The sequence below is a fragment of the Thalia democratica genome, chromosome 4 (assembly GCF_965202585.1).
Source record: "Thalia democratica chromosome 4, ktThaDemo2.hap1.1, whole genome shotgun sequence".
In the NCBI taxonomy this organism is placed as follows: domain Eukaryota; kingdom Metazoa; phylum Chordata; class Thaliacea; order Salpida; family Salpidae; genus Thalia; species Thalia democratica.
In genome coordinates, this window is record NC_139168.1 from 600,929 (window position 1) to 626,685 (window position 25,757).

The following is a 25,757-nucleotide window of genomic DNA, read 5'->3' on the forward strand; positions in this document are numbered from 1 at the left end:
TTAAACAACATATTTGCAAAGTTTTAACTGTTTTAGTCAAGAATTGTTTGTGTAAGAGTGCTAAAACGTATGGATTATACATTGACTAGTAAAAAGTTCAGAAGACTGTAAAATTTTTTCTAAACAATTTTAAGCAAAAATAAAAAAAAGCGTGTCGTAGCCAATACATTAAACAACATATTTGCAAAGTTTTAACTGTTTTAGTCAAGAATTGTTTGTGTAAGAGTGCTAAAACGTATGGATTATACATTGACTAGTAAAAAGTTCAGAAGACTGTAAAATTTTTTCTAAACAATTTTAAGCAAAAATAAAAAAAGCGTGTCGTAGCCAATACATTAAACAACATATTTGCAAAGCTTTAACTGTTTTAGTCAAGAATTGTTTGTGTAAGAGTGCTAAAACGTATGGATTATACATTGACGAAAGCAAGCATAGGTGTTTTTTAATGTAAAAAGTTCAGAAGACTGTAAAATTTTTTCTAAACAATTTTAAGCAAAAATAAAAAAGCGTGTCGTAGCCAATACATTAAACAACATATTTGCAAAGTTTTAACTGTTTTAGTCAAGAATTGTTTGTGTAAGAGTGCTAAAACGTATGGATTATACATTGACGAAAGCAAGCATAGGTGTTTTTTAATGTAAAAAGTTCAGAAGACTGTAAATTTTTTTCTAAACAATTTTAAGCAAAAATAAAAAAAGCGTGTCGTAGCCAATACATTAAACAACATATTTGCAAAGTTTTAACTGTTTTAGTCAAGAATTGTTTGTGTAAGAGTGCTAAAACGTATGGATTATACATTACCGAAAGCAAGCATAGGTGTTTTTTAATGTTAAAAGTTCAGAAGACTGTAAAATTTTTTCTAAACAATTTTAAGCAAAAATAAAAAAAGCGTGTCGTAGCCAATACATTAAACAACATATTTGCAAAGTTTTAACTGTTTTAGTCAAGAATTGTTTGTGTAAGAGTGCTTAAACGTATGGATTATACATTGACTAGTAAAAAGTTCAGAAGACTGTAAAATTTTTTCTAAACAATTTTAAGCAAAAATAAAAAAAGCGTGTCGTAGCCAATACATTAAACAACATATTTGCAAAGTTTTAACTGTTTTAGTCAAGAATTGTTCGTGTAAGAGTGCTAAAACGTATGGATTATACATTGACTAGTAAAAAGTTCAGAAGACTGTAAAATTTTTTCTAAACAATTTTAAGCAAAAATAAAAAAAGCGTGTCGTAGCCAATACATTAAACAACATATTTGCAAAGTTTTAACTGTTTTAGTCAAGAATTGTTTGTGTAAGAGTGCTAAAACGTATGGATTATACATTGACGAAAGCAAGCATAGGTGTTTTTTAATGTAAATAGTTCAGAAGACCGTAAAATTTTTTCTAAACAATTTTAAGCAAAAATAAAAAAAGCGTGTCGTAGACAATACATAAAACAACATATTTGCAAAGTTTTAACTGTTTTAGTCAAGAATTGTTTGTGAAAGAGTGCTAAAACGTATGGATTTTACATTGACGAAAGCAAGCATAGGTGTTTTTTAATGTAAAAAGTTCAGAAGACTGTAAAATTTTTTTAACAATTTTAAGCAAAAATAAAAAAAGCGTGTCGTAGCCAATACATTAAACAACATATTTGCAAAGTTTTAACTGTTTTAGTCAAGAATTGTTTGTGTAAGAGTGCTAAAACGTATGGATTATACATTGACCAGTAAAAAGTTCAGAAGACTGTAAAATTTTTTCTAAACAATTTTAAGCAAAAATAAAAAAAGCGTGTCGTAGCCACTACATTAAACAACATATTTGCAAAGTTTTAACTGTTTTAGTCAAGAATTGTTTGTGTAAGAGTGCTAAAACGTATGGATTATACATTGACTAGTAAAAAGTTCAGAAGACTGTAAAATTTTTTCTAAACAATTTTAAGCAAAAATAAAAAAAGCGTGTCGTAGCCAATTCATTAAACAACATATTTGCAAAGTTTTAACTGTTTTAGTCAAGAATTGTTTGTGTAAGAGTGCTAAAACGTATGGATTATACATTGACGAAAGCAAGCATAGGTGTTTTTTTATGTAAAAAGTTCAGAAGACTGTAAAATTTTTTCTAAACAATTTTAAGCAAAAATAAAAAAAGCGTGTCGTAGCCAATACATTAAACAACATATTTGCAAAGTTTTAACTGTTTTAGTCAAGAATTGTTTGTGTAAGAGTGCTAAAACGTATGGATTATACATTGACGAAAGCAAGCATAGGTGTTTTTTAATGTAAAAAGTTCAGAAGACTGTAAAATTTTTTCTAAACAATTTTAAGCAAAAATAAAAAAAAGCGTGTCGTAGCCAATACATTAAACAACATATTTGCAAAGTTTTAACTGTTTTAGTAAAGAATTGTTTGTGTAAGAGTGCTAAAACGTATGGATTATACATTGACGAAAGCAAGCATAGGTGTTTTTTAATGTAAAAAGTTCAGAAGACTGTAAAATTTTTTCTAAACAATTTTAAGCAAAAATAAAAAAAAGCGTGTCGTAGCCAATACATTAAACAACATATTTGCAAAGTTTTAACTGTTTTAGTCAAGAATTGTTTGTGTAAGAGTGCTAAAACGTATGGATTATACATTGACGAAAGCAAGCATAGGTGTTTTTGAATGTAAAAAGTTCAGAAGACCGTAAAATTTTTTCTAAACAATTTTAAGCATAAATAAAAAAAGCGTGTCGTAGCCAATACATTAAACAACATATTTGCAAAGTTTTAACTGTTTTAGTCAAGAATTGTTTGTGTAAGAGTGCTAAAACGTATGGATTATACATTGACGAAAGCAAGCATAGGTGTTTTTTAAGTTCAGAAGACTGTAAAATTTTTTCTAAACTATTTTAAGCAAAAATAAAAAAAGCGTCTCGTAGCCAATACATTAAACAACATATTTTCAAAGTTTTAACTGTTTTAGTCAAGAATTGTTTGTGTAAGAGTGCTAAAACGTATGGATTATACATTACCGAAAGCAAGCATAGGTGTTTTTTAATGTAAAAAGTTCAGAAGACTGTAAAATTTTTTCTAAACAATATTAAGCAAAAATAAAAAAAGCGTGTCGTAGCCAATACATTAAACAACATATTTGCAAAGTTTTAACTGTTTTAGTCAAGAATTGTTTGTGTAAGAGTGCTAAAACGTATGGATTATACATTGACTAGTAAAAAGTTCAGAAGACTGTAAAATTTTTTCTAAACAATTTTAAGCAAAAATAATAAAAGCGTGTCGTAGCCAATACATTAAACAACATATTTGCAAAGTTTTAACTGTTTTAGTCAAGAATTGTTTGTGTAAGAGTGCTAAAACGTATGGATTATACATTGACTAGTAAAAAGTTCAGAAGACTGTAAAATTTTTTGTATACAATTTTAAGCAAAAATAAAAAAAGCGTGTCGTAGCCAATACATTAAACAACATATTTGCAAAGTTTTAACTGTTTTAGTCAAGAATTGTTTGTGTAAGAGTGCTAAAACGTATGGATTATACATTGACGAAAGCAAGCATAGGTGTTTTTTAATGTAAATAGTTCAGAAGACCGTAAAATTTTTTCTAAACAATTTTAAGCGAAAATAAAAAAAGCGTGTCGTAGACAATACATTAAACAACATATTTGCAAAGTTTTAACTGTTTTAGTCAAGAATTGTTTGTGAAAGAGTGCTAAAACGTATGGATTATACATTGACGAAAGCAAGCATAGGTGTTTTTTAATGTAAAAAGTTCAGAAGACTGTAAAATTTTTTCTAAACAATTTTAAGCAAAAATAAAAAAAGCGTGTCGTAGCCAATACATTAAACAACATATTTGCAAAGTTTTAACTGTTTTAGTCAAGAATTGTTTGTGTAAGAGTGCTAAAACGTATGGATTATACATTGACGAAAGCAAGCATAGGTGTTTTTTAATGTAAAAAGTTCAGAAGACTGTAAAATTTTTTCTAAACATTTTTAAGCAAAAATAAAAAAAGCGTGTCGTAGCCAATACATTAAACAACATATTTGCAAAGTTTTAACTGTTTTAGTCAAGAATTGTTTGTGTAAGAGTGCTAAAATGTATGGATTATACATTCACTAGTAAAAAGTTCAGAAGACTGTAAAATTTTTTCTAAACAATTTAAGCAAAAATAAAAAAAGCGTGTCGTAGCCAATACATTAAACAACATATTTGCAAAGTTTTAACTGTTTTAGTCAAGAATTGTTTGTGTAAGAGTGCTAAAACGTATGGATTATACATTGACTAGTAAAAAGTTCAGAAGACTGTAAAATTTTTTCTAAACAATTTTAAGCAAAAATAAAAAAAAGCGTGTCGTAGCCAATACATTAAACAACATATTTGCAAAGTTTTAACTGTTTTAGTCAAGAATTGTTTGTGTAAGAGTGCTAAAACGTATGGATTATACATTGACTAGTAAAAAGTTCAGAAGACTGTAAAATTTTTTCTAAACAATTTTAAGCAAAAATAAAAAAAGCGTGTCGTAGCCAATACATTAAACAACATATTTGCAAAGCTTTAACTGTTTTAGTCAAGAATTGTTTGTGTAAGAGTGCTAAAACGTATGGATTATACATTGACGAAAGCAAGCATAGGTGTTTTTTAATGTAAAAAGTTCAGAAGACTGTAAAATTTTTTCTAAACAATTTTAAGCAAAAATAAAAAAGCGTGTCGTAGCCAATACATTAAACAACATATTTGCAAAGTTTTAACTGTTTTAGTCAAGAATTGTTTGTGTAAGAGTGCTAAAACGTATGGATTATACATTGACGAAAGCAAGCATAGGTGTTTTTTAATGTAAAAAGTTCAGAAGACTGTAAATTTTTTTCTAAACAATTTTAAGCAAAAATAAAAAAAGCGTGTCGTAGCCAATACATTAAACAACATATTTGCAAAGTTTTAACTGTTTTAGTCAAGAATTGTTTGTGTAAGAGTGCTAAAACGTATGGATTATACATTACCGAAAGCAAGCATAGGTGTTTTTTAATGTTAAAAGTTCAGAAGACTGTAAAATTTTTTCTAAACAATTTTAAGCAAAAATAAAAAAAGCGTGTCGTAGCCAATACATTAAACAACATATTTGCAAAGTTTTAACTGTTTTAGTCAAGAATTGTTTGTGTAAGAGTGCTTAAACGTATGGATTATACATTGACTAGTAAAAAGTTCAGAAGACTGTAAAATTTTTTCTAAACAATTTTAAGCAAAAATAAAAAAAGCGTGTCGTAGCCAATACATTAAACAACATATTTGCAAAGTTTTAACTGTTTTAGTCAAGAATTGTTCGTGTAAGAGTGCTAAAACGTATGGATTATACATTGACTAGTAAAAAGTTCAGAAGACTGTAAAATTTTTTCTAAACAATTTTAAGCAAAAATAAAAAAAGCGTGTCGTAGCCAATACATTAAACAACATATTTGCAAAGTTTTAACTGTTTTAGTCAAGAATTGTTTGTGTAAGAGTGCTAAAACGTATGGATTATACATTGACGAAAGCAAGCATAGGTGTTTTTTAATGTAAATAGTTCAGAAGACCGTAAAATTTTTTCTAAACAATTTTAAGCAAAAATAAAAAAAGCGTGTCGTAGACAATACATAAAACAACATATTTGCAAAGTTTTAACTGTTTTAGTCAAGAATTGTTTGTGAAAGAGTGCTAAAACGTATGGATTTTACATTGACGAAAGCAAGCATAGGTGTTTTTTAATGTAAAAAGTTCAGAAGACTGTAAAATTTTTTTAACAATTTTAAGCAAAAATAAAAAAAGCGTGTCGTAGCCAATACATTAAACAACATATTTGCAAAGTTTTAACTGTTTTAGTCAAGAATTGTTTGTGTAAGAGTGCTAAAACGTATGGATTATACATTGACCAGTAAAAAGTTCAGAAGACTGTAAAATTTTTTCTAAACAATTTTAAGCAAAAATAAAAAAAGCGTGTCGTAGCCACTACATTAAACAACATATTTGCAAAGTTTTAACTGTTTTAGTCAAGAATTGTTTGTGTAAGAGTGCTAAAACGTATGGATTATACATTGACTAGTAAAAAGTTCAGAAGACTGTAAAATTTTTTCTAAACAATTTTAAGCAAAAATAAAAAAAGCGTGTCGTAGCCAATTCATTAAACAACATATTTGCAAAGTTTTAACTGTTTTAGTCAAGAATTGTTTGTGTAAGAGTGCTAAAACGTATGGATTATACATTGACGAAAGCAAGCATAGGTGTTTTTTTATGTAAAAAGTTCAGAAGACTGTAAAATTTTTTCTAAACAATTTTAAGCAAAAATAAAAAAAGCGTGTCGTAGCCAATACATTAAACAACATATTTGCAAAGTTTTAACTGTTTTAGTCAAGAATTGTTTGTGTAAGAGTGCTAAAACGTATGGATTATACATTGACGAAAGCAAGCATAGGTGTTTTTTAATGTAAAAAGTTCAGAAGACTGTAAAATTTTTTCTAAACAATTTTAAGCAAAAATAAAAAAAAGCGTGTCGTAGCCAATACATTAAACAACATATTTGCAAAGTTTTAACTGTTTTAGTAAAGAATTGTTTGTGTAAGAGTGCTAAAACGTATGGATTATACATTGACGAAAGCAAGCATAGGTGTTTTTTAATGTAAAAAGTTCAGAAGACTGTAAAATTTTTTCTAAACAATTTTAAGCAAAAATAAAAAAAGCGTGTCGTAGCCAATACATTAAACAACATATTTGCAAAGTTTTAACTGTTTTAGTCAAGAATTGTTTGTGTAAGAGTGCTAAAACGTATGGATTATACATCGACGAAAGCAAGCATAGGTGTTTTTTAATGTAAAAAGTTCAGAAGACTGTAATATTTTTTCTAAACAATTTTAAGCAAAAATAAAAAAAGCGTGTCGTAGCCAATACATTAAACAACATATTTGCAAAGTTTTAACTGTTTTAGTCAAGAATTGTTTGTGTAAGAGTGCTAAAACGTATGGATTATACATTGACGAAAGCAAGCATAGGTGTTTTTTAATGTAAAAAGTTCAGAAGACTGTAAAATTTTTTCTAAACAATTTTAAGCAAAAATAAAAAAAAGCGTGTCGTAGCCAATACATTAAACAACATATTTGCAAAGTTTTAACTGTTTTAGTCAAGAATTGTTTGTGTAAGAGTGCTAAAACGTATGGATTATACATTGACTAGTAAAAAGTTCAGAAGACTGTAAAAATTTTTCTAAACAATTTTAAGCAAAAATAAAAAAAGCGTGTCGTAGCCAATACATTAAACAACATATTTGCAAAGTTTTAACTGTTTTAGTCAAGAATTGTTTGTGTAAGAGTGCTAAAACGTGTGGATTATACATTGACGAAAGCAAGCATAGGTGTTTTTCAATGTAAAAAGTTAAGAAGACTGTAAAATTTTTTCTAAACAATTTTAAGCAAAAATAAAAAAAAGCGTGTCGTAGCCAATACATTAAACAACATATTTGCAAAGTTTTAACTGTTTTAGTCAAGAATTGTTTGTGTAAGAGTGCTAAAACGTATGGATTATACATTGACTAGTAAAAAGTTCAGAAGACTGTAAAAATTTTTCTAAACAATTTAAAGCAAAAATAAAAAAAGCGTGTCGTAGCCAATACATTAAACAACATATTTGCAAAGTTTTAACTGTTTTAGTCAAGAATTGTTTGTGTAAGAGTGCTAAAACGTATGGATTATACATTGACTAGTAAAAAGTTCAGAAGACTGTAAAATTTTTTCTAAACAATTTTAAGCAAAAATAAAAAAAGCGTGTCGTAGCCAATACATTAAACAACATATTTGCAAAGTTTTAACTGTTTTAGTCAAGAATTGTTTGTGTAAGAGTGCTAAAACGTATGGATTATACATTGACGAAAGCAAGCATAGGTGTTTTTTTATGTAAAAAGTTCAGAAGACTGTAAATTTTTTTCTAAACAATTTTAAGCAAAAATAAAAAAAGCGTGTCGTAGCCAATACATTAAACAACATATTTGCAAAGTTTTAACTGTTTTAGTCAAGAATTGTTTGTGTAAGAGTGCTAAAACGTATGGATTATACATTGACGAAAGCAAGCATAGGTGTTTTTTAATGTAAAAAGTTCAGAAGACTGTTAAATTTTTTCTAAACAATTTTAAGCAAAAATAAAAAAAAGCGTGTCGTAGCCAATACATTAAACAACATATTTGCAAAGTTTTAACTGTTTTAGTCAAGAATTGTTTATGTAAGAGTGCTAAAACGTATGGATTATACATTGACGAAAGCCAGCATAGGTGTTTTTTAATGTAAAAAGTTCAGAAGACTGTAAAATTTTTTCTAAACAATTTTAAGCAAAAATAAAAAAAGCGTGTCGTAGCCAATACATTAAACAACATATTTGCAAAGTTTTAACTGTTTTAGTCAAGAATTGTTTGTGTAAGAGTGCTAAAACGTATGGATTATACATTGACGAAAGCAAGCATAGGTGTTTTTTAATGTAAAAAGTTCAGAAGACTGTAATATTTTTTCTAAACAATTTTAAGCAAAAATAAAAAAAGCGTGTGGTAGCCAATACATTAAACAACATATTTGCAAAGTTTTAACTGTTTTAGTCAAGAATTGTTTGTGTAAGAGTGCTAAAACGTATGGATTATACATTGACGAAAGCAAGCATAGGTGTTTTTTAATGTAAAAAGTTCAGAAGACTGTAAAATTTTTTCTAAACAATTTTAAGCAAAAATAAAAAAAAGCGTGTCGTAGCCAATACATTAAACAACATATTTGCAAAGTTTTAACTGTTTTAGTCAAGAATTGTTTGTGTAAGAGTGCTAAAACGTATGGATTATACATTGACTAGTAAAAAGTTCAGAAGACTGTAAAAATTTTTCTAAACAATTTTAAGCAAAAATAAAAAAAGCGTGTCGTAGCCAATACATTAAACATCATATTTGCAAAGTTTTAACTGTTTTAGTCAAGAATTGTTTGTGTAAGAGTGCTAAAACGTGTGGATTATACATTGACGAAAGCAAGCATAGGTGTTTTTCAATGTAAAAAGTTAAGAAGACTAAACAATTTTAAGCAAAAATAAAAAAAGCGTGTCGTAGCCAATACATTAAACAACATATTTGCAAAGTTTTAACTGTTTTAGTCAAGAATTGTTTGTGTAAGAGTGCTAAAACGTATGGATTATACATTGACTAGTAAAAAGTTCAGAAGACTTTAAAATTTTTTCTAAACAATTTTAAGCAAAAATAAAAAAGCGTGTCGTAGCCAATACATTAAACAACATATTTGCAAAGTTTTAACTGTTTTAGTCAAGAATTGTTTGTGTAAGAGTGCTAAAACGTATGGATTATACATTGACGAAAGCAAGCATAGGTGTTTTTTAATGTAAAAAGTTCAGAAGACCGTAAAATTTTTTCTAAACAATTTTAAGCAAAAATAAAAAAAGCTTGTCGTAGCCAATACATTAAACAACATATTTGCAAAGTTTTAACTGTTTTAGTCAAGAATTGTTTGTGTAAGAGTGCTTAAACGTATGGATTATACATTGACGAAAGCAAGCATAGGTGTTTTTTAATGTAAAAAGTTCAGAAGACTTTAAATTTTTTTCTAAACAATTTTAAGCAAAAATAAAAAAAGCGTGTCGTAGCCAATACATTAAACAACATATTTGCAAAGTTTTAACTGTTTTAGTCTAGAATTGTTTTGTAAGAGTGCTAAAACGTATGGATTATACATTGACGAAAGCAAGCAGAGGTGTTTTTTAATGTAAAAAGTTCAGAAGACTGTAAAATTTTTTCTAAACAATTTTAAGCAAAAATAAAAAAAGCGTGTCGTAGCCAATACATTAAACAACATATTTGCAAAGTTTTAACTGTTTTAGTCAAGAATTGTTTCTGTAAGAGTGCTAAAACGAATAGATTATACATTGACTAGTAAAAAGTTCAGAAGACTGTAAAAATTTTTCTAAACAATTTTAAGCAAAAATAAAAAAAGCGTGTCGTAGCCAATACATTAAACAACATATTTGCAAAGTTTTAACTGTTTTAGTCAAGAATTGTTTGTGTAAGAGTGCTAAAACGTATGGATTTTACATTGACGAAAGCAAGCATAGGTGTTTTATAATGTAAAAAGTTCAGAAGACTGTAAAATTTTTTTAACAATTTTAAGCAAAAATAAAAAAAGAATGTCGTAGCCAATACATTAAACAACATATTTGCAAAGTTTTAACTGTTTTAGTCAAGAATTGTTTGTGTAAGAGTGCTAAAACGTATGGATTATACATTGACTAGTAAAAAGTTCAGAAGACTGTAAAAATTTTTCTAAACAATTTTAAGCAAAAATAAAAAAAGCGTGTCGTAGCCAATACATTAAACAACATATTTGCAAAGTTTTAACTGTTTTAGTCAAGAATTGTTTGTGTAAGAGTGCTAAAACGTATGGATTATACATTGACTCTTAAAAAGTTCAGAAGACTGTAAAATTTTTTCTAAACAATTTTAAGCAAAAATAAAAAAAGCGTGTCGTAGCCAATAAATTAAACAAGATATTTGCAAAGTTTTAACTGTTTTAGTCAAGAATTGTTTGTGTAAGAGTGCTAAAACGTATGGATTATAGATTGACGAAAGCAAGCATAGGTGTTTTTTTATGTAAAAAGTTCAGAAGACTGTAAAATTTTTTCTAAACAATTTTAAGCAAAAATAAAAAAAGCGTGTCGTAGCCAATACATTAAACAACATTTTTGCAAAGTTTTAACTGTTTTAGTCAAGAATTGTTTGTGTAAGAGTGCTAAAACATATGGATTATACATTGACGAAAGCAAGCATAGGTGTTTTTTAATGTAAAAAGTTCAGAAGACTGTAAAATTTTTTCTAAACAATTTAAAGCAAAAATAAAAAAAAGCGTGTCGTAGCCAATACATTAAACAACATATTTGCAAAGTTTTAACTGTTTTAGTCAAGAATTGTTTGTGTAAGAGTGCTAAAACGTATGGATTATACATTGACGAAAGCAAGCATAGGTGTTTTTTAATGTAAAAAGTTCAGAAGACTGTAAAATTTTTTCTAAACAATTTTAAGCAAAAATAAAAAAAGCGTGTCGTAGCCAATACATTAAACAACATATTTGCAAAGTTTTAACTGTTTTAGTCAAGAATTGTTTGTGTAAGAGTGCTAAAACGTATGGATTATACATTGACGAAAGCAAGCATAGGTGTTTTTTAATGTAAAAAGTTCAGAAGACTGTAATATTTTTTCTAAACAATTTTAAGCAAAAATAAAAAAAGCGTGTCGTAGATAATACATTAAACAACATATTTGCAAAGTTTTAACTGTTTTAGTCATAAATTGTTTGTGTAAGAGTGCTAAAACGTATGGATTATACATTGACTAGTAAAAAGTTCAGAAGACTGTAAAAATTTTTCTAAACAATTTTAAGCAAAAATAAAAAAAGCGTGTCGTAGCCAATACATTAAACAACATATTTGCAAAGTTTTAACTGTTTTAGTCAAGAATTGTTTGTGTAAGAGTGCTAAAACGTGTGGATTATACATTGACGAAAGCAAGCATAGGTGTTTTTCAATGTAAAAAGTTAAGAAGACTGTAAAATTTTTTCTAAACAATTTTAAGCAAAAATAAAAAAAGCGTGTCGTAGCCAATACATTAAACAATATTTTTGCAAAGTTTTAACTGTTTTAGTCAAGAATTGTTTGTGTAAGAGTGCTAAAACGTATGGATTATACATTGACTAGTAAAAAGTTCAGAAGACTTTAAAATTTTTTCTAAACAATTTTAAGCAAAAATAAAAAAGCGTGTCGTAGCCAATACATTAAACAACATATTTGCAAAGTTTTAACTGTTTTAGTCAAGAATTGTTTGTGTAAGAGTGCTAAAACGTATGGATTATACATTGACGAAAGCAAGCATAGGTGTTTTTTAATGTAAAAAGTTAAGAAGACCGTAAAATTTTTACTAAACAATTTTAAGCAAAAATAAAAAAGCTTGTCGTAGCCAATACATTAAACAACATATTTGCAAAGTTTTAACTGTTTTAGTCAAGAATTGTTTGTGTAAGAGTGCTTAAACGTATGGATTATACATTGACGAAAGCAAGCATAGGTGTTTTTTAATGTAAAAAGTTCAGAAGACTGTAAATTTTTTTCTAAACAATTTTAAGCAAAAATAAAAAAAGCGTGTCGTAGCCAATACATTAAACAACATATTTGCAAAGTTTTAACTGTTTTAGTCAAGAATTGTTTGTGTAAGAGTGCTAAAACGTATGGATTATACATTGACGAAAGCAAGCATATGTGTTTTTTAATGTAAAAAGTTCAGAAGACCGTAAAATTTTTTCTAAACAATTTAAGCAAAAATAAAAAAAGCGTGTCGTAGCCAATACATTAAACAATATATTTGCAAAGTTTTAACTGTTTTAGTCAAGAATTGTTTGTGTAAGAGTGCTAAAACGTATGGATTATACATTGACTAGTAAAAAGTTCAGAAGACTGTAAAAATTTTTCTAAACAATTTTAAGCAAAAATAAAAAAAGCGTGTCGTAGCCAATACATTAAACAACATATTTGCAAAGTTTTAACTGTTTTAGTCAAGAATTGTTTGTGTAAGAGTGCTAAAACGTATGGATTATACATTGACTAGTAAAAAGTTCAGAAGACTGTAAAATTTTTTCTAAACAATTTTAAGCAAAAATAAAAAAAGCATGTCGTAGCCAATACATTAAACAACATATTTGCAAAGTTTTAACTGTTTTAGTCAAGAATTGTTTGTGTAAGAGTGCTAAAACGTATGGATTATACATTGACGAAAGCAAGCATAGGTGTTTTTTAATGTAAAAAGTTCAGAAGACCGTAAAATTTTTTCTAAACAATTTTAAGCAAAAATAAAAAAAGCGTGTCGTAGCCAATACATTAAACAACATATTTGCAAAGTTTTAACTGTTTTAGTCAAGAATTGTTTGTGTAAGAGTGCTAAAACGTATGGATTATACATTGACGAAAGCAAGCAGAGGTGTTTTTTAATGTAAAAAGTTCAGAAGACTGTAAAATTTTTTCTAAACAATTTTAAGCAAAAATAAAAAAAGCGTGTCGTAGCCAATACATTAAACAATATTTTTGCAAAGTTTTAACTGTTTTAGTCAAGAATTGTTTGTGTAAGAGTGCTAAAACGTATGGATTATACATTGACTAGTAAAAAGTTCAGAAGACTTTAAAATTTTTTCTAAACAATTTTAAGCAAAAATAAAAAAGCGTGTCGTAGCCAATACATTAAACAACATATTTGCAAAGTTTTAACTGTTTTAGTCAAGAATTGTTTGTGTAAGAGTGCTAAAACGTATGGATTATACATTGACGAAAGCAAGCATAGGTGTTTTTTAATGTAAAAAGTTCAGAAGACCGTAAAATTTTTTCTAAACAATTTTAAGCAAAAATAAAAAAGCTTGTCGTAGCCAATACATTAAACAACATATTTGCAAAGTTTTAACTGTTTTAGTCAAGAATTGTTTGTGTAAGAGTGCTTAAACGTATGGATTATACATTGACGAAAGCAAGCATAGGTGTTTTTTAATGTAAAAAGTTCAGAAGACTGTAAATTTTTTTCTAAACAATTTTAAGCAAAAATAAAAAAAGCGTGTCGTAGCCAATACATTAAACAACATATTTGCAAAGTTTTAACTGTTTTAGTCAAGAATTGTTTGTGTAAGAGTGCTAAAACGTATGGATTATACATTGACGAAAGCAAGCATATGTGTTTTTTAATGTAAAAAGTTCAGAAGACCGTAAAATTTTTTCTAAACAATTTAAGCAAAAATAAAAAAAGCGTGTCGTAGCCAATACATTAAACAATATATTTGCAAAGTTTTAACTGTTTTAGTCAAGAATTGTTTGTGTAAGAGTGCTAAAACGTATGGATTATACATTGACTAGTAAAAAGTTCAGAAGACTGTAAAAATTTTTCTAAACAATTTTAAGCAAAAATAAAAAAAGCGTGTCGTAGCCAATACATTAAACAACATATTTGCAAAGTTTTAACTGTTTTAGTCAAGAATTGTTTGTGTAAGAGTGCTAAAACGTATGGATTATACATTGACTAGTAAAAAGTTCAGAAGACTGTAAAATTTTTTCTAAACAATTTTAAGCAAAAATAAAAAAAGCATGTCGTAGCCAATACATTAAACAACATATTTGCAAAGTTTTAACTGTTTTAGTCAAGAATTGTTTGTGTAAGAGTGCTAAAACGTATGGATTATACATTGACGAAAGCAAGCATAGGTGTTTTTTAATGTAAAAAGTTCAGAAGACCGTAAAATTTTTTCTAAACAATTTTAAGCAAAAATAAAAAAAGCGTGTCGTAGCCAATACATTAAACAACATATTTGCAAAGTTTTAACTGTTTTAGTCAAGAATTGTTTGTGTAAGAGTGCTAAAACGTATGGATTATACATTGACGAAAGCAAGCAGAGGTGTTTTTTAATGTAAAAAGTTCAGAAGACTGTAAAATTTTTTCTAAACAATTTTAAGCAAAAATAAAAAAAGCGTGTCGTAGCCAATACATTAAACAACATATTTGCAAAGTTTTAACTGTTTTAGTCAAGAATTGTTTGTGTAAGAGTGCTAAAACGAATAGATTATACATTGACTAGTAAAAAGTTCAGAAGACTGTAAAATTTTTTCTAAACAACTTTAAACAAAAATAAAAAAAGCGTGTCGTAGCCAATACATTAAACAACATATTTGCAAAGTTTTAACTGTTTTAGTCAAGAATTGTTTGTGTAAGAGTGCTAAAACGTATGGATTATACATTGACGAAAGCAAGCATAGGTGTTTTTTAATGTAAAAAGTTCAGAAGACCGTAAAATTTTTTCTAAACAATTTTAAGCAAAAATAAAAAAAGCGTGTCGTAGCCAATACATTAAACAACATATTTGCAAAGTTTTAACTGTTTTAGTCAAGAATTGTTTGTGTAAGAGTGCTAAAACGTATGGATTATACATTGACGAAAGCAAGCATAGGTGTTTTTTAATGTAAAAAGTTAAGAAGACCGTAAAATTTTTTCTAAACAATTTTAAGCAAAAATAAAAAAAGCGTGTCGTAGCCAATACATTAAACAACATATTTGCAAAGTTTTAACTGTTTTAGTCAAGAATTGTTTGTGTAAGAGTGCTAAAACGAATAGATTATACATTGACTAGTAAAAAGTTCAGAAGACTGTAAAATTTTTTCTAAACAACTTTAAACAAAAATAAAAAAAGCGTGTCGTAGCCAATACATTAAACAACATATTTGCAAAGTTTTAACTGTTTTAGTCAAGAATTGTTTGTGTAAGAGTGCTAAAACGTATGGATTATACATTGACGAATGCAAGCATAGGTGTTTTTTAATAAAAAAAGTTCAGAAGACTGTAAAATTTTTTCTAAACAATTTTAAGCAAAAATAAAAAAAGCGTGTCGTAGCCAATACATTAAACAACATATTTGCAAAGTTTTAACTGTTTTAGTCAATAATTGTTTGTGTAAGAGTGCTAAAACGTATGGATTATACATTGACAACAGCAAGCATAGGTATTTTTTAATGTAAAAAGTTCAGAAGACCGTAAAATTTTTTCTAAACAATTTTAAGCAAAAATAAAAAACGCCTGTCGTAGCCAATACATTAAACAACATATTTGCAAAGTTTTAACTGTTTTAGTCAAGAATTGTTTGTGTAAGAGTGCTAAAACGTATGGATTATACATTGACGAAAGCAAGCATAGGTGTTTTTTAATGTAAAAAGTTCAGAAGACCGTAAAATTTTTTCTAAACAATTTTAAGCAAAAATAAAAAAAGCGTGTCGTATCCAATACATTAAACAACATATTTGCAAAGTTTTAACTGTTTTAGTCAAGAATTGTTTGTGTAAGAGTGCTAAAACGTATGGATTATACATTGATGAAAGCAAGCATAGGTGTTTTTTAATGTAAAAAGTTCAGAAGACTGTAAAATTTTTTCTAAACAATTTTAAGCAAAAATAAAAAAAATGTGTCGTAGCCAATACATTAAACAACATATTTGCAAAGTTTTAACTGTTTTAGTCAAGAATTGTTTGTGTAAGAGTGCTAAAACGTATGGATTATACATTGACTAGTAAAAAGTTCAGAAGACTGTAAAAATTTTTCTAAACAATTTTAAGCAAAAATAAAAAAAGCGTGTCGTAGCCAATACATTAAAAAACATATTTGCAAAGTTTTAACTGTTTTAGTCAAGAATTGTTTGTTTAAGAGTGCTAAAACGTATGGATTATACATTGACTAGTAAAAAGTTCAGAAGACTGTAAAAATTTTTCTAAACAATTTTAAGCAAAAATAAAAAAAGCGTGTCGTAGCCAATACATTAAACAACATATTTGCAAAGTTTTAACTGTTTTAGTGAAGAATTGTTTGTGTAAGAGTGCTAAAACGAATGGATTATACATTACCGAAAGCAAGCATAGGTGTTTTTTAATGTAAAAAGTTCAGAAGACTGTAAAATTTTTTCTAAACAATTTTAAGCAAAAATAAAAAAAGAGTGTCGTAGCCAATACATTAAACAACATATTTGCAAAGTTTTAACTGTTTTAGTCAAGAATTGTTTGTGTAAGAGTGCTAAAATGTATGGATTATACATTGACTAGTAAAAAGTTCAGAAGACTGTAAAATTTTTTCTAAACAATTTTAAGCAAAAATAAAAAAAGCGTGTCGTAGCCAATACATTAAACAACATATTTGCAAAGTTTTAACTGTTTTAGTCAAGAATTGTTTGTGTAAGAGTGCTAAAACGTATGGATTATACATTGACTAGTAAAAAGTTCAGAAGACTGTAAAATTTTTTCTAAACAATTTTAAGCAAAAATTAAAAAAGCGTGTCGTAGCCAATACATTAAACAACATATTTGCAAAGTTTTAACTGTTTTAGTCAAGAATTGTTTGTGTAAGAGTGCTAAAACGTATGGATTATACATTGACTAGTAAAAAGTTCAGAAGACTGTAAAAACTTTTCTAAACAATTTTAAGCAAAAATAAAAAAAAGCGTGTCGTAGCCAATACATAAAACAACATATTTGCAAAAGTTTAACTGTTTTAGTCAAGAATTGTTTGTGTAAGAGTGCTAAAACGTATGGATTATACATTGACGCAAGCAAGCATAGGTGTTTTTTAATTTAAAAAGTTCAGAAGACCGTAAAATTTTTTCTAAACAATTTTAAGCAAAAATAAAAAAAGCGTGTCGTAGCCAATACATTAAACAACATATTTGCAAAGTTTTAACTGTTTTAGTCAAGAATTGTTTGTGTAAGAGTGCTAAAACGAATAGATTATACATTGACTAGTAAAAAGTTCAGAAGACTGTAAAATTTTTTCTAAACAACTTTAAACAAAAATAAAAAAAGCGTGTCGTAGCCAATACATTAAACAACATATTTGCAAAGTTTTAACTGTTTTAGTCAAGAATTGTTTGTGTAAGAGTGCTAAAACGTATGGATTATACATTGACGAAAGCAAGCATAGGTGTTTTTTAATAAAAAAAGTTCAGAAGACTGTAAAATTTTTTCTAAACAATTTTAAGCAAAAATAAAAAAAGCGTGTCGTAGCCAATACATTAAACAACATATTTGCAAAGTTTTAACTGTTTTAGTCAATAATTGTTTGTGTAAGAGTGCTAAAACGTATGGATTATACATTGACAACAGCAAGCATAGGTATTTTTTAATGTAAAAAGTTCAGAAGACCGTAAAATTTTTTCTAAACAATTTTAAGCAAAAATAAAAAACGCCTGTCGTAGCCAATACATTAAACAACATATTTGCAAAGTTTTAACTGTTTTAGTCAAGAATTGTTTGTGTAAGAGTGCTAAAACGTATGGATTATACATTGACGAAAGCAAGCATAGGTGTTTTTTAATGTAAAAAGTTCAGAAGACCGTAAAATTTTTTCTAAACAATTTTAAGCAAAAATAAAAAAAGCGTGTCGTATCCAATACATTAAACAACATATTTGCAAAGTTTTAACTGTTTTAGTCAAGAATTGTTTGTGTAAGAGTGCTAAAACGTATGGATTATACATTGATGAAAGCAAGCATAGGTGTTTTTTAATGTAAAAAGTTCAGAAGACTGTAAAATTTTTTCTAAACAATTTTAAGCAAAAATAAAAAAAATGTGTCGTAGCCAATACATTAAACAACATATTTGCAAAGTTTTAACTGTTTTAGTCAAGAATTGTTTGTGTAAGAGTGCTAAAACGTATGGATTATACATTGACTAGTAAAAAGTTCAGAAGACTGTAAAAATTTTTCTAAACAATTTTAAGCAAAAATAAAAAAAGCGTGTCGTAGCCAATACATTAAAAAACATATTTGCAAAGTTTTAACTGTTTTAGTCAAGAATTGTTTGTTTAAGAGTGCTAAAACGTATGGATTATACATTGACTAGTAAAAAGTTCAGAAGACTGTAAAAATTTTTCTAAACAATTTTAAGCAAAAATAAAAAAAGCGTGTCGTAGCCAATACATTAAACAACATATTTGCAAAGTTTTAACTGTTTTAGTGAAGAATTGTTTGTGTAAGAGTGCTAAAACGAATGGATTATACATTACCGAAAGCAAGCATAGGTGTTTTTTAATGTAAAAAGTTCAGAAGACTGTAAAATTTTTTCTAAACAATTTTAAGCAAAAATAAAAAAAGAGTGTCGTAGCCAATACATTAAACAACATATTTGCAAAGTTTTAACTGTTTTAGTCAAGAATTGTTTGTGTAAGAGTGCTAAAATGTATGGATTATACATTGACTAGTAAAAAGTTCAGAAGACTGTAAAATTTTTTCTAAACAATTTTAAGCAAAAATAAAAAAAGCGTGTCGTAGCCAATACATTAAACAACATATTTGCAAAGTTTTAACTGTTTTAGTCAAGAATTGTTTGTGTAAGAGTGCTAAAACGTATGGATTATACATTGACTAGTAAAAAGTTCAGAAGACTGTAAAATTTTTTCTAAACAATTTTAAGCAAAAATTAAAAAAGCGTGTCGTAGCCAATACATTAAACAACATATTTGCAAAGTTTTAACTGTTTTAGTCAAGAATTGTTTGTGTAAGAGTGCTAAAACGTATGGATTATACATTGACTAGTAAAAAGTTCAGAAGACTGTAAAAACTTTTCTAAACAATTTTAAGCAAAAATAAAAAAAAGCGTGTCGTAGCCAATACATAAAACAACATATTTGCAAAGTTTTAACTGTTTTAGTCAAGAATTGTTTGTTTAAGAGTGCTAAAACGTATGGATTATACATTGACTAGTAAAAAGTTCAGAAGACTGTAAAAATTTTTCTAAACAATTTTAAGCAAAAATAAAAAAAGCGTGTCGTAGCCAATACATTAAACAACATATTTGCAAAGTTTTAACTGTTTTAGTGAAGAATTGTTTGTGTAAGAGTGCTAAAACGAATGGATTATACATTACCGAAAGCAAGCATAGGTGTTTTTTAATGTAAAAAGTTCAGAAGACTGTAAAATTTTTTCTAAACAATTTTAAGCAAAAATAAAAAAAGAGTGTCGTAGCCAATACATTAAACAACATATTTGCAAAGTTTTAACTGTTTTAGTCAAGAATTGTTTGTGTAAGAGTGCTAAAATGTATGGATTATACATTGACTAGTAAAAAGTTCAGAAGACTGTAAAATTTTTTCTAAACAATTTTAAGCAAAAATAAAAAAAGCGTGTCGTAGCCAATACATTAAACAACATATTTGCAAAGTTTTAACTGTTTTAGTCAAGAATTGTTTGTGTAAGAGTGCTAAAACGTATGGATTATACATTGACTAGTAAAAAGTTCAGAAGACTGTAAAATTTTTTCTAAACAATTTTAAGCAAAAATTAAAAAAGCGTGTCGTAGCCAATACATTAAACAACATATTTGCAAAGTTTTAACTGTTTTAGTCAAGAATTGTTTGTGTAAGAGTGCTAAAACGTATGGATTATACATTGACTAGTAAAAAGTTCAGAAGACTGTAAAAACTTTTCTAAACAATTTTAAGCAAAAATAAAAAAAAGCGTGTCGTAGCCAATACATAAAACAACATATTTGCAAAAGTTTAACTGTTTTAGTCAAGAATTGTTTGTGTAAGAGTGCTAAAACGTATGGATTATACATTGACGCAAGCAAGCATAGGTGTTTTTTAATTTAAAAAGTTCAGAAGACCGTAAAATTTTTTCTAAACAATTTTAAGCAAAAATAAAAAAAGCGTGTCGTAGAAAATACATTAAACAACATATTTGCAAAGTTTTAACTGTTTTAGTCAAGAATTGTTTGTGTAAGAGTGCTAAAACGTATGGATTATACATTGACGAAAGCAAGCAAAGGTGTTTTTTAATGTAAAAAGTTCAGAAGACCGTAAAATTTTTTCTAAACAATTTTAAGCAAAAATAAAAAAAGCGTGTCGTAGCCAATACATTAAACAACATATTTGCAAAGTTTTAACTGTTTTAGTCAAGAATTGTTTGTGTAAGAGTGCTAAAACGTATGGATTATACATTGACGAAAGCAAGCATAGGTGTTTTTTAATGTAAAAAGTTCAGAAGACCGTAAAATTTTTTCTAAACAATTTTAAGCAAAAATAAAAAAAGCGTGTCGTAGCCAATACATTAAACAACATATTTGCAAAGTTTTAACTGTTTTAGTCAATAATTGTTTGTGTAAGAGTGCTAAAACGTATGGATTATACATTGACGAAAGCAAGCATATGTGTTTTTTAATGTAAAAAGTTCAGAAGACTGTAAAATATTTTTTAAACAATTTTAAGCAAAAATAAAAAAAGCGTGTCGTAGCCAATACATTAAACAACATATTTGCAAACTTTTAACTGTTTTAGTCAAGAATTGTTTGTGTAAGAGTGCTAAAACGTATGGATTATACATTGACTAGTCAAAAGTTCAGAAGACCGTAAAATTTTTTCTAAACATTTTTAAGTAAAAATAAAAAAAAGCGTGTCGTAGCCAATACATTAAACAACATTTTTGCAAAGTTTTAACTGTTTTAGTCAAGAATTGTTTGTGTAAGAGTGCTAAAACGTATGGATTATACATTGACGAAAGCAAGCATAGGTGTTTTTTATTGTAAAAAGTTCAGAAGACCGTAAAATTTTTTCTAAACAATTTTAAGCAAAAATAAAAAAAGCGTGTCGTAGCCAATACATTAAACAACATATTTGCAAAGTTTTAACTGTTTTAGTCAAGAATTGTTGTGTAAGAGTGCTAAAACGTATGGATTATACATTGACGAAAGCAAGCATAGGTGTTTTTTAATGTAAAAAGTTCAGACGACTGTATAATTTTTTGTAAACAATTTTAAGCAAAAATAAAAAAAGCGTGTCGTAGAAAATACATTAAACAACATATTTGCAAAGTTTTAACTGTTTTAGTCAAGAATTGTTTGTGTAAGAGTGCTAAAACGTATGGATTATACATTGACTAGTAAAAAGTTCAGAAGACTGTAAAATTTTTTCTAAACAATTTTAAGCAAAAATAAAAAAAAGCGTGTCGTAGCCAATACATTAAACAACATATTTGCAAAGTTTTAACTGTTTTAGTCAAGAATTGTTTGTGTAAGAGTGCTAAAACGTATGGATTATACATTGACGAAAGCAAGCATAGGTGTTTTTTAATGTAAATACTTCAGAAGACTGTAAATTTTTTTCTAAACAATTTTAAGCAAAAATAAAAAAAGCGTGTCGTAGCCAATACATTTGTAGGACACTTATGCAAAATCTTATTTTGCCTTGTGTCCAAATTTTAATAACTTAAAGAAATTAATGTTAATCACTTGATATTATATTTTTCCTTTAAAAAAACAACAAATAAATATAGTAAAACTAATTCCCTAAAAAACTATTTTTAACAAACAAAATAAGTGCTAGTTAAAATGATTTTTGTCTTTGATTTCTTGATTGAACTGGAAATAGTTTGTTTATGGGTGTGGCTAAGGGAAAATGAGAGAATCAAATGATAGATCAAGTGATCTACAGTCCAAAGTCCAGGAAAATGAGAGAATCAAATGAGAGATCGCGTGATTATTGGAAATTCTAGAAAAAGAATCGAAAAACTATAAATACGCCCAATCAGAGCGTGAAGCAGGTCATTTACCTCGAAACAAGCACGAAGCGACACTCTGCTGCTCGAAAATTTAAGCGTTAGCCGCCATCTTGGAAAAGCTGATGACACCCGAGAAAACCTTCTTATACAACAACGTCGACGGGGCGAACAACTCGATTTGAGCTGTTAACGTGCCATAATCATAAGCCTACGCATACTGTAGCAGACAACTTCTTTGGATCATTTTGAACACTGAATTCCACGATTGAGTCCACAGCGTTCAAAGAAACAAACTTGAACATTCATCTTATTGAGCAAGCCCACACAGATTGTGGCGTCAACCTTAGCTACACTTCTACGAACAAGTTGTTTTCGTACTTTTAAATAATTCTGTCGTAATATTTATACATATTTATATTATCGTATCTATTTACTATTGTACTTGTATTGTAATATTTATACATATTTATATCATCGTGCCTATTTATATTGTATTTTATCGCCACGCTCCGATTACGGAAAGGAAACGGAAGAAGATCAAGCCACGTACATCAAGATTCTGTAAACGAGACGGACCAACGTCGAGTGCCAGAAACTGAGCGACCGGAGACCAGTGACACGTCTCCAGTGACACGTCAAGGAGGGAATCCAGAGCACGTTTTCCTTCTAATTGTTAACTTTAAGTGTTTAGACTTATTGTGAGCTGTCATTGCGTTTATTTGTACATAATAAAACAATATTACTTAGTTTTATTATATTTAGTTACATAAATTATATAGTTATGTCTATAAAACCTCTAAAAAAGGCATTAGTTTTGAAAGTGCCACGCACACATTCGTGCACCAAAATGAGTTGTTCCGAGACTACTGCTAACCTGGAATCTGATGAGATTGTCGAGCCTGAGACCGAGGCAATTTCGAAGGAAATCAGTGAGGCTCCTAGTCTGGGTAACAATATATTAAACAACATATTTGCAAAGTTTTAACTGTTTTAGTCAAGAATTGTTTGTGTAAGAGTGCTAAAACGTATGGATTATACATTGACGAAAGCAAGCATAGGTGTTTTTTAATGTAAAAAGTTCAGAAGACTGTAAAATTTTTTCTAAACAATTTTAAGCAAAAATAAAAAATGCGTGTCGTAGCCAATACATTAAACAACATATTTGCAAAGTTTTAACTGTTTTAGTCAAGAATTTTTTGTGTAAAAGTGCTAAAACGTATGGATTATACATTGACGAAAGCAAGCATAGGTGTTTTTTAATGTAAAAAGTTCAGAAGACTGTAAAATTTTTTCTAAACAATTTTAAGCAAAAATAAAAAAAGTGTGTCGTAGCCAATACATTAAACAACATATTTGCAAAGTTTTAACTGTTTTAGTCAAGAATTGTTTGTGTAAGAGTGCTAAAACGTATGGATTATACATTGACGAAAGCAAGCATAGGTTTTTTTTAATGAAAGAAGTTCAGAAGACCGTAAAATTTTTTCTAAACAATTTTAAGCAAAAATAAAAAAAGCGTGTCGTAGCCAATACATTAAACAACATATTTGCAAAGTTTTAACTGTTTTAGTCAAGAATTGTTTGTGTAAGAGTGCTAAAACGTATGGATTATACATTGACGAAAGCAAGCATAGGTGTTTTTTAATGTAAAAAGTTCAGAAGACTGTAAAAGTTTTTCTAAACATTTTAAGCAAAAATAAAAAAAATCGTGTCGTAGCCAATACATTAAACAACATATTTGCAAAGTTTTAACTGTTTTAGTCAAGAATTGTTTGTGTAAGAGTGCTAAAACGTATGGATTATACATTGACTAGTAAAAATTTCAGAAGACTGTAAAATTTTTTCTAAACAATTTTAAGCAAAAATAAAAAAAGCGTGTCGTAGCCAATACATTAAACAACATATTTGCAAAGTTTTAACTGTTTTAGTCAAGAATTGTTTGTGTAAGAGTGCTAAAACGTATGGATTATACATTGACGAAAGCAAGCATAGGTGTTTTTTAATGTAAAAAGTTCAGAAGACTGTAAAATTTTTTCTAAACAATTTTAAGCAAAAATAAAAAAAGCGTGTCGTAGCCAATACATTAAACAACATATTTGCAAAGTTTTAACTGTTTTAGTCAAGAATTGTTTGTGTAAGAGTGCTAAAACGTATGGATTATACATTGACGAAAGCAAGCATATGTGTTTTTTAATGTAAAAAGTTCAGAAGACTGTAAAATTTTTTTTGAACAATTTTAAGCAAAAATAAAAAAAGCGTGTCGTAGCCAATACATTAAACAACATATTTGCAAACTTTTAACTGTTTTAGTCAAGAATTGTTTGTGTAAGAGTGCTAAAACGTATGGATTATACATTGACTAGTCAAAAGTTCAGAAGATCGTAAAACTTTTTCTAAACAATTTTAAGCAAAAATAAAAAAGCGTGTCGTAGCCAATACATTAAACAACATATTTGCAAAGTTTTAACTGTTTTAGTCAAGAATTGTTTGTGTAAGAGTGCTAAAACGTATGGATTATACATTGACGAAAGCAAGCATATGTGTTTTTTAATGTAAAAAGTTCAGAAGACTGTAAAATTTTTTTTGAACAATTTTAAGCAAAAATAAAAAAAGCGTGTCGTAGCCAATACATTAAACAACATATTTGCAAACTTTTAACTGTTTTAGTCAAGAATTGTTTGTGTAAGAGTGCTAAAACGTATGGATTATACATTGACTAGTCAAAAGTTCAGAAGACCGTAAAAATTTTTCTAAACAATTTTAAGTAAAAATAAAAAAAAGCGTGTCGTAGCCAATACATTAAACAACATATTTGCAAAGTTTTAACTGTTTTAGTCAAGAATTGTTTGTGTAAGAGTGCTAAAACGTATGGATTATACATTGACGAAAGCAAGCATAGGTGTTTTTTAATGTAAAAAGTTCAGAAGACCGTAACATTTTTTCTAAACAATTTTAAGCAAAAATAAAAAAGCGTGTCGTAGCCAATACATTAAACAACATATTTTCAAAGTTTTAACTGTTTTAGTCAAGAATTGTTGTGTAAGAGTGCTAAAACGTATGGATTATACATTGACGAAAGCAAGCATAGGTGTTTTTTAATTTAAAAAGTTCAGACGACTGTATAATTTTTTGTAAACAATTTTAAGCAAAAATAAAAAAAGTGTGTCGTAGCCAATACATTAAACAACATATTTGCAAAGTTTTAACTGTTTTAGTCAAGAATTGTTTGTGTAAGAGTGCTAAAACGTATGGATAATACATTGACTAGTAAAAAGTTCAGAAAACTGTAAAATTTTTTCTAAACAATTTTAAGCAAAAATAAAAAAAGCGTGTCGTAGCCAATACATTAAACAACATATTTACAAGCTATTAACTGTTTTAGTCAAGAATTGTTTGTGTAAGAGTGCTAAAACGTATGGATTATACATTGACGAAAGCAAGCATAGGTGTTTTTTAATGTAAAAAGTTCAGAAGACTGTATAATTTTTTCTAAACAATTTTAAGCAAAAATAAAAAAAGCGTGTCGTAGCCAATACATTAAACAACATATTTGCAAAGTTTTAACTGTTTTAGTCAAGAATTGTTTGTGTAAGAGTGCTAAAACGTATGGATTATACATTGACTAGTAAAAAGTTCAGAAGACTGTAAAATTTTTTCTAAACAATTTTAAGCAAAAATAAAAAAAAGCGTGTCG